Genomic DNA, 8,814 nt, shown 5'->3' on the forward strand with positions numbered 1-8,814 from the left:
CCGACGGACAACCGAACTCGGCCGCAACTCGGCGGCCGATTTCGGACGTCCGCCGGAATTCCGGCGTACGTACGAAAGCGGATGGTCGAATCCGTTCGCCCAGCGGACAGCCGCCGTACGTCCGCCACTGGATTTGCTTTTACACAGCTATGATATAGTTTGTAGTCGTCGTGCTCGTCTGAACTGCGTATAAATCAGTAATGCCGTCATGTCTGCATTATATGGTGCCAGAGCGAATCGATGCGATAGAAAGCGTTTCCATTAAACAGTTTTTTTTTATTTTCCGCATGTTTCATCGTTGAATTCTTCCATCCAAAATTTTTGATTAAAAGTTAAATGACCATTAAACATGTTTCTATCATGATGCTTCGGTGAAATTTTAATCAGTGGCTGAATAGACGCAGCAAGCAGCAAGCTCAAAAAGAACGAAACCGAACCTATCCTCAAAAAAATCTGAAATGAGCCAATCCAATCCACCTGACAAGTTGAAGTTTAGTAGTCATGGAAGATGGCTTCACGCATGGAGGAAGGTTTCCGTGTTCTGCATTTTCTGCGCAGTTACAAATACCTACGGCTGTAATGCACTGCTAGCATTGTTTTTGCTGTGGCTTGGTGCGGCTGGCACACTTTGTTCACCCGCTGATTCCAAAGTAAGTATTTCACCGAACTTTTGTTTCTTTAGTTGAACTTTTCGATGCACCGATAGTGGTGAGCTTTTGCGTAAGGAAACAGCTCTGTACAGCAGCCGAACGGTCGAGTGTTTTAGGCGAGACTGACAGGATGGCTCCCCGCCGACTAGCTAAAGTGCAGCCTCAAGTCTGAGGGCCATCTTTTCGGCATTACTGGACGCTGCGCCAGTAAGCAGCGCAACTTCTCTGTCTCTGATAAAGGAGTGCCTGCCCGAGCTTTAAAGGAGTTAATTTGTTAACCATGCGCAACGTGCTGAATTGTAAAAACTATACGAGAAAACTTTTGCACTCCTCGAGCCTATCGTGCGACATGCCTACACTTGTGAAAACGTCGCGAGTTTTTTTTTTTTTTTTTTTTTTTTTTAATGGACAGCCGCTGATCTTTCTCTCTCGAGCTTTACGGCAACTACAGTTTCTAGAAGGAACGGCTGTAGCTACTAAATAACTAAAGGTTTAGTACTCTCCTTCAGCTTTGACAAACCAGGACAGCACCTTGCGCATGTTGGTTATGCATGTGGGACCGAACCGCGCAGAACAACCGGACAAGGAGATGAGAGAAAAAAAAAAAAGTCAGCACTTGTCTTTTTCTTGACCCGTTGTTCTGCGCTGTTCTGGCACGAATTTGACATACCGCCGCCGCGATACAGTTGGGGTGTGAGCTCTGGTGCCTGCAACGCCTTCTTTTATGCAAAACAGGCGTACTGGGAGGCCATGCAAGCCGCGGGCTCAAAAAAAAAAAAAAAAGAGTTGAGCAAAAGTGCGATGAAAACAAAATTGTTGTTGCTTTGTCCTTACAGATATTCAAAGGCTCCTCAGAACTTCACTGCATTATTGACAGCGAGATAATGCCAAAGCTGCACTAGAGCCATGCAGCACCTTATAGTGCATGATACTGAGCTTATGTGTCGCACTGAAAGCTCTTACCATGTTCTTAGATTATCATATTAAAGTAGCTTTAAACCCATGCTTGTTAATACAGTGATAGCCATAAATTGAATCTAGGGCATCATGCTCACATACAAGGCTTCTGATAACCGCTGGTCACATGATGTGGGCTATAGCAGAAACCTGTACCTGGTCATCTTACAAGCATTTGTGCAATTGATGCTTTTAATGTGTTGTAAAAGATTGTGTTCTGTTTCTGTATGGGAATGCTTTCCTTATTGAAGGCTAACATTTGGCTTGCTACAGCAAAACCTCTACCTAGTCATCCTAAAAACAGCACCGCAGTTGGTGCTTTTAATGTATTGTAGTATTTGTGTTCTGCTTCTGTATGGCAATGCTTTTCTCGTTGAAGACTAGCATGAGGCTTCCAAAAATTTTTCAGATGCCATTTGCTGTAGCCGATTTCGTAGGCCAACAGGAAGCAGCACTTTGAACATGGAAAACTGTCATCCACGGGGGAAAAACAGCAACATCCCTTTGCATTCTCATTTCTTTGGTATGGCTAAAAGTGAGTATTGTATCATTATCTATATTATTAATATTGAATCATGATTGTCAGTGTTGAAGTTGTTTGAGCGTGATGATTTTAAACACACAGGACATCCCTTCGACAGGTTTTAGCTTGTTTACATGTAGGATGTAGAACTGGTTTCAACAAACTTTATGCAGCAAATTCTTTTTACATTGTTCGCCATGTTACTTTTTGTCATTGGACATAGTCGTCCACTCTTAGCTTGAATGGGAATGTGTGGCATGCAGTTTGCAAAATAGCAATGCATCCGTCACAGCCATGCATCAAGGCTAAGTGGCTTGTGCGTAGAGGGACCAGCCGCTCCAGCTTCACGTCATCTGCCTCTTTGCTCCGGTGTGCAGACGTGCATTGAGGCAAAGTGGTTTATTTGTAGAGAAACCAGGAGCTTCTTTGTCACATCTGGCTGTTTGTTACGGTGTGCAGATGCGCATTGAGGCAAAATGGCTGATGTGTAGAGGGACCAGGAGCTGCTGCTTAACGTCCTTCGCCTCTTTACTACAGTGCACAGCCGTGCATTGATGCTAAGTGGCTTGTGCATGGAGGGCCCAGGAGCTGCAGCTTCACGTCTGCCTCTTTGCTCAGGTACGCAGGTGCGTATTGAGGCAAAATGGCTTATGCATAGAGGGACCAGGAGCAGCTGTGTGGCGTAGTGTGTATATTTGCTATGGTGCGTATCGAAGTACAATGGGGGGCTCGTGTAAAGGTACCATGAGCTGCTGCGTCATGTCGTCTGCCTCTTTACTATGGTGCGCAGGCATGCATCAAGGCAAAGTGGCTTATGCATAGAAGGACCAGGAGCTGTTGCTTCACATCTGCTATGATGCGCAGCTGCGTATTGTGGGTGGTGGTGGAAAACATTGCCATCAGATACAAATACAGGAGGTTACTAGCTGACCCTGAGGGGGCCTGTCCTGACAAAAACAAGGGGTCCCTAGTTTGGGACCCCAGTGGTGGTAGAGGGACTACAGGCTGGTACTTCACGCTGTCTGCCTCTTCGCTACGGTGTGCAGCTGCGATGGATGCAGTGGCATCTCAAAAAGTGGATGCCACGCACTCGCATGTTCAGCCTGAGTGGACGACTGTGTACCTGCTATAGCTTTGTTATTCATAGAATAAACCTAGGCCAAGTTGGATAAATTATAGCTCACCTCATATGTGGTCAGCGAAGAAAAGCCACTCCAGAAAATCTGATGCATTTACTGTCATAGGGTTCTTATTCATATACATGCTACTGACAAGTCAGATTCTTCACCCTCAGAAGTGCCAGAAAAATAACCAAGGGTGCGTCTGCAATAGTCTAGCTTGCTCTTTCTCTGCAGACTTGAGTCAGATGTGTGTTCCATTGCTGTGGGTGGGACAGGCGTGAATCTTTGATTTTAAGCTTGCAACAAGTATGTTATTGTAGTTTAAAGGCAAAACGGTACTAATAATCGTAGCCCCCCGTGGCCTTTATCCCCTTTTAATAGTGTTGCTAGACACTGAATTACTAGTTTACTCTGCACTGTTTCTGTCTAGTTAATGTGCGGAGATGTACATATATTTATATCACTTGGAGTTGTTGACTTTGTATTTAGAAACATTCTAGTGTTATCTGATGTGTTGCTTTCATTTCTTTAATGATTTCTGTAAGGGATCGGTGGGTATACTAGGCACCATTATTAGTCTGCTCTTTCTGGGTCACCTGTTCAATGCCCAGCTGCGGCCGTCTCCCACTTGCCCTCGGACAGGAGGCGGAGAGACGCGCACAGATAGGCAGCTGCAGCAGCTACAGTGCTTAACGGAAACGTAGGCAGAGAGGGAAAGAAGTCCCCTCTTCCGAGGACTTTGCTGTCACACTCGAAGACGCGGGGACAGGCAGTTTGTTCTCGTTGCTGTGTCATGTAGGGGGCTCATTTTTATTTAAGGAGCTTTACGAACAGTATACAACTAAGAGGTCCTTAGTACTAAGCGTACTAAGGGATCCTTAGTACGCTGACTGGACCCATCACCCGGAGGCAGCACTGCTTTGAAACGAGCTTCTCTTTTGGAAGAACTGCTTATCGTTCAAAGAAAAAACACTGTCAGGTTGAAGGGTGTAAGGCCCTCTTCCTTGTTGGGGAGCCCATAAAAGTAACAATTATTCAGTGCAGGCGCGCTGAGTGGGGTCTCGTTGAGGATTCCAACCCTGGATGTTAACAATGGTGGGAGATAGCGGCGTTGAAAAAGGGCAAGTGTGTAACAGTGACGGTATGATGTGGGTTGTCTCTTCTGATGTGGTCCGCAATGGTGCTGACTCGGACGCCAATAATTGCAATAATTGCCCTGTAAAAGGTGCCGCCAAGGATGCAAGCTTTGGGCAATGGTTGCGCACGTGGGACACCGTTTTGATGGGTTCTAATTATTTTTCTTTTTTTTTTCCCTAGGGGAGAGAGTTTGGCATGTGACCTAGTGAGCCAATCATTTCGAGGTCCATTCTCTAAATTCCGTTTGTTGTGAAACGAATTTGTTGTCCCTTTTGCATTGCTTGTATTAGGGAGAGGGTGAAGAACTTATGAAAGTGGAAAGACATGCCAAAATGTTTGTTAGCCAGTCATGTGTGAGTTCGTTGTCATCGGGGAGAAGAAATGTGGGCGGAGTCCCGACGTTAATGAAACGGCCCCGCGGCCTGGAGAACTCGTTCTGAGCTAGATTTTGATCTCTTTACTCTTCGGCATAGATCATGGTCATTGTTTCACCTGTTGTAAATACGTACATTCATGTATAAAATTTTCAGTTCATCTTCCTCTCCGTGTGCAAGTTGTGGCCAGATGCAGTAAATTCACTATTTTCATTTCTATATAATGTGCCTTTCTGAAGATGGTGAGCTCTTTTGTCCAATCCTGTAAGAAAGCTGCAAAGCGCTCCCAAATCTTCCACAAAAATGTGTGATATCTTTAATACTAACTGCGGCTTGGTGTCACTCAAAACATGTAATTGAGGTAGATTTCTTCCCCCCTCCCCCTCTTTTTGTTCGTTCAAATGAGGATCAGCGGACACTAACTCTTGCTTTGTAATGTAATGTAAGGTAGTACTCCAATGCCGATACCATTTTTATAGCTATGGCTGTCCAACAGCACTAATGTCTTTTATACACTTCTTTTACTAATCTCTTACCCAAGTGGTGGCTTATACTGCGGGGGCGAAAGTCTGGGCAGTATGTCTGTAGATTTTGGACTAGAATCGCGATGTAAACGAATTGTGACCTTATTTCTCTTGCACACATGAAAGAACTATTGTTCAACTTTCACATCGACAAGTATGGTCCGAGTTTCCTGGTCGATGTGAAAGTTATGTGCTTTGATTGCAGTTTGTGTAGTCCACACACTTGTCCCCGATATTACATAGGGGCAAATTAGGCGCCTTTACAGGGGCAGTTTCTTTGGCGCCCACTACCTTCCCCATAAAAAAGCTACAGTGTTTCTTGTGAACAGCTGGCTGCATTTATAAATACCATTATTTTTTTTGTAATTTGTTGTGCGTAGTTGAGAAATCCATGACATACATCCATGCTGCATGCTGCCGGTAATACATCAGGAGCTTGTGGTTATCAGCTTTTTGTGTTTTGTGTAACTATAAGCCTTGCTATTGTAATGTCACATATAGCGCTGTGGGTAAACAAATTACTTTTAACTCTTGTAGAAGCATGAACACTGCGCAATCACTGCGGCGGGCTATGCTTCCACATTGGGCTTTAGCCACATGTCAAATGTCTATCTTTATTCTGCTGCAGCAGCTTGCATGTTATCAGATAAGTTAATTCGTCGCAGCTGCTCTAAGGAGACGCTTTCTAGAAGCTTGTAGCCTAGATGTTGATGTCGATATACCCCCGACACGCCCAGGGAATGTCTTCAGTAGAGGGTACATGGAAACCAGCGAAATGTGCAGTTTACAGAACAAAAAGGTAACAATTTTAAATGATGTTATTATTGATCACTTCTTTTCAGAGCAGGAACAATGACTTTAGAAATCTGCCTGTTAAACCGCTCAAAATGCAGGTTTCTGCCGCCAATGCGTACCTGTGTAATACTGCAATGCTCTGGCTGTGCTTTATGTTCATATACAATATCCTTTATGCTTAGTTTCTCTGCATGTGCACTCCATGTCTTGGGCATTGCTGAGGGCGCATAGCAGCAAGCATAACATGCCATGTTTGTTCAGAGTGGCATGTTCAAAGAGACGACATAAAAACATTAAAATACTGAATGCCAGGTTCTGGTCAAACTACGTTTGTATCTTTTGTTATTCTGCATGGGTTTTGCTGCAGTTATATGACCTTTCTATATAGTATGTGACAGTTCTGAATGGAGATGCATGCGTACAGTGCCATCTGGAAAAAGCAATTGAGAGAAACTGGCAGTTGCCCTTGGAGATGTGTAATCAAAGTTCAGCACAGATAACTTGAATTTCATTTTCCCTTCTATTGCAGGAGGAGCCCAGCCTGCTCTTTCCATCTTAGGCCTGAAAGACTAGCAACAGCTGATCGAGCAAATGCACAGGATAGTAACTGCTCCTGGAATCCCGGCCTGCGGAGGCCGCCCACACAGAACTCAATCATCTCGCTAATTCCGAAATATTAGGTTTCAATAAATACCTTTTCCTCCACCACCTCCCCATGGGAAGAGCTGTCACGGCCAAGTATAATTAAAAAAAATTATTCAAGTAGATTCTTAATACTCCAGTTGGCCTGCATTTTACCATGCCATTCCTTAACATCGATATTTTTTTAGTGTAGACTATTTATGCATGCAGTTTTTGCAAAGAAGGCAAAAAAATGCTTTTTTTACAACCTCGCATGCTGGTATGCCTATGCACTTAGCATGTTTTCAGGAATGGTGCATTTGTGTAAAGCTCAGCTAGCATATGTGCCTCTTTGATGGAAGTTTTAATTGCACACTACTGTTCAGTGCTTTGTGTGTGAAAGTAAAGCAGACAACAGGAAACTTGAACCTGTTCCATATTCTATTGTCTGCTTTACTCTCACGACAAAGGCATTGAGCACTAGTATGTGACTGAAATTTCCATGGCACATGCTTGCTGAGCTTTACACGAATGTTATTGGCAAGTTTTTACACGAATAGCGGGCCCTGCAAGCATGTTCCGGGAAACGTCCGAATGTCCGCCTCCGGCTGCCCGTCGGACGTCCGTGGGACGCGATCCGGATCCACGAACGATAGTCCGACGGACGTCCGCTGTACGTATATCGAACATAACCGGACTTCCGTCGGATGTCCGAAGGTCCGAGAACGGACGTCCGTCGGTCGACCGTCGGACGTCTATGGCCGTCTGGGAATTCATCCCTCGTTGTTCGGAGCTCGCTAGGCCATTGAACCAGCTGTTGCGTAAAGGCTCGAAGTGGGTCTGGGGCAAGGAACAGAAGGACGCTTCTGTTGTCTTGGCTCGCGCGATAGCGAACACCGCTAGCTTGCGCCTCCCCGACCTGAACAAGCAGTCTGTCTGCTAGGGATGCCGGTGTAGGAATTGTTGCAGGAACACGAAGGTAAGCTACGCCCTGTCGCGTTCGCTAGCCGCACGCTCGCATCGGCGGAGCGGAATTACTCCGTGACCGAAAAGGAATGCCTGGCGATATAATGTTCGCATTGTCAAAGTTTACATGTACCGAGATGGAGCGGTTTTCACCGCGCAGACAGATCACCAGACACTTTCGTTGTTAAAGAGGCTGAAAACCCCCCAGGCAGACTGGCTAGATGGGCGCTGACGTTGCAAGGTTACGCGTACGCCATTGAGTACCGCCGGGGCAGCATGAATAAGGTGGCCGATGCTTTATCGCGCGCACCGTGGAAAGCTGGTGGAAGCGCAGAAGAGGTGCAGTCCAGCATTGCTGAAAGCGGCGTCGCCGCTATTGACGATGGATGGATGGATGGATGGATGGATGGATGGATGGATGGATGGATGGATGGATGGATGGATGGATGGATGGATGGATGGATGGATGGATGGATGGATGGATGGATGGATGGATGGATGGATGGATGGATGGATGGATGGATGGATGGATGGATGGATGGATGGATGGATGGATGGATGGATGGATGGATGGATGGATGGATGGATGGATGGATGGATGGATGGATGGATGGATGGATGGATGGATGACTTCTTCTTCGTCCCGATCGGTGGACGAAGAAGAAGTCAAAGTTGATCAGATTTATGACATGACGACGATCTTGTGCGGAGCGGTGAAGAAATAAGAGAAAGAAGGTAACGGCTTGCCGCCATGATGATCAATGAACCCTGGCCCAGGAAGCTTTCGTTGAACCGGTCGCCAGGATTTGATGGCTGGGTCCTAGGCACGCATCAAACGGCACAGGCGGGGGCGATTTCTTCATCTGTAGTGTTGTATCGGGTCGGTGGGTTCATCTGGTCGGCGTCTCGGGTCGGTCGGATCCTTCGGTCAGGTCTTTCATGCGCTGTCTCTTGTGATGTGTCCTTGCACGTGTTCGTGGCGTTTCGGGTCGGTGGGATCCTAAAGGACTACTTGTGTTTCTCCGTGTCTTTCGGTCAGGGTGGAGGACTGGGCAGGGGTGGAGAACGGCGATGTGGCGTCGGGTCCGGCAGGCTGGGGAACAGCCAGGTAAAAGGTCCCAGGAACCCGCTGCCGACGACGCAAGA

The 8,814-nt window shown here is 46.3% G+C and overlaps 1 long non-coding RNA gene across 1 annotated transcript; it reads left to right on the forward strand.

Moving 5' to 3' along the window:
- Nucleotides 1-493: 493 nt before the first annotated feature.
- Nucleotides 494-6,787, forward strand: LOC146194117 (uncharacterized). The gene is made up of 3 exons (XR_014705730.1): nucleotides 494-650; nucleotides 2,017-2,142; nucleotides 6,611-6,787. It is a non-coding gene; the product is annotated as an uncharacterized LOC146194117 (long non-coding RNA).
- Nucleotides 6,788-8,814: the final 2,027 nt, after the last annotated feature.

Source organism: Amblyomma maculatum, chromosome 3 (assembly GCF_055883805.1).
Source record: "Amblyomma maculatum isolate TAMU_Amacu chromosome 3, ASM5588380v1, whole genome shotgun sequence".
NCBI lineage: Eukaryota > Metazoa > Arthropoda > Arachnida > Ixodida > Ixodidae > Amblyomma > Amblyomma maculatum.